Here is a 1,385-nt window from a genome sequence, read left to right as displayed (position 1 = left end):
AAACAGGTGTGTGCTCCTGTAATAAAATTTTGAGCCACCAAACTTTGTTTTTCTAGGGTTAGGCGATGGAGATGGGGATTCTTCCCCTGATCCATTGTTCTTTCTCCTTTCTATTTTACTAACTTTTCTGTTTCATTCTTTTGCATTCATCTATGTCTTTTATCATTCATTGCATCATGTAGATTAGTCCCAGAGAGTCAAGTTGTTTGAGGATTTTCGATAGGTACACATATCGACTAGAATTTCTATAGTTCTAAACCATATTCTGGATCTCATCACTTCTAAGTTGTTTATATTGCATGAGAGTAGATTCATGACCTACTCTCTGAGCCTAGAATCGATCAAAGCCACGAGAGTGTTGTATCAGATCATCCATACCTAGCTTCAGAAGAACATAGTCTCTATAGGAGTCAAGAGCTACCTATAGAGAAGATGTGAGCAGACGAATTCAATGTCGAATGCATGATCTTAATCCTAGCATGAGAGCGAGAGTTAATTATCAGATTTGAGTGATTAGTTGATTAAGATTGCGAGAGTTGGTTAATCATACACATGTCTATTCTAGTTCCATGCAGATCCCAAAAATAGATGAAGATAAATCGCCCGGAGGCTAATTGGAAATGATTTGACAACGATTAGAGTAAACCGGAGAGGTATAAATCGCCACATATGAGTTTAGAGTCTATAGTTTGAGACGGCATCCTTGAGATATTCTTTTAACAATTCATTTCCATTGCATTTTATCTCCCATAAATATTAGATTAGGTTTAGTTTAGGAACCTTAACCAAAAACCAAAACCCCCATGAGTTTATGACTTTGCTTACTTTTCCAGTTTGGTTGTTTCTTGCAGATTAGACATCTTCCATGTAGATCGACACCCTAAGTCCAACAACGTACATATGTGCACTTGCAGACTCTAGGGTTTTATAAATCTAAAATTTCTTTTGCGACCAATGGGCTTGTTAAAAAACGACAACCCTAGACCCGCACCCATCAGTCTCCTACACCAAGTGAGGAAGAAACTAGAAACAACAATGGAAATGGTTCAGTGTCTAAAGACAAGAGTCCAAAAAGAACCAAACCATTCACCCTTGGATTTTCTTCTCGAATCTTAACTGAACCATCTGAACCATTACCATGGAGACTTGCGAACTCCGCACCACCGAGATGAGCCCTATTCGCCACACCTGGTGAACCATCGACCATCTCACCCTTTGCCTCATCAGATTCTACACCAGAACTATGAGAACAGTTGGTTTAACATCATGCTTAATCGATTGGAAGCCAAGCTGAATCAGTGCCTTGCTTTCCAAGCCCTCGTTGAAGCTGCCCTGCGAACAAGGATAGATGCCATCACCATCGACCTTAACAAGAGGTTTGATGA

The sequence above is a fragment of the Eutrema salsugineum genome, unplaced genomic scaffold (genome assembly GCF_000478725.1).
Source record: "Eutrema salsugineum unplaced genomic scaffold, Eutsalg1_0 scaffold_11, whole genome shotgun sequence".
In the NCBI taxonomy this organism is placed as follows: domain Eukaryota; kingdom Viridiplantae; phylum Streptophyta; class Magnoliopsida; order Brassicales; family Brassicaceae; genus Eutrema; species Eutrema salsugineum.
The sequence above is the reverse complement of the archived record's forward strand: the minus strand, read 5'-3'. Positions refer to the sequence as shown.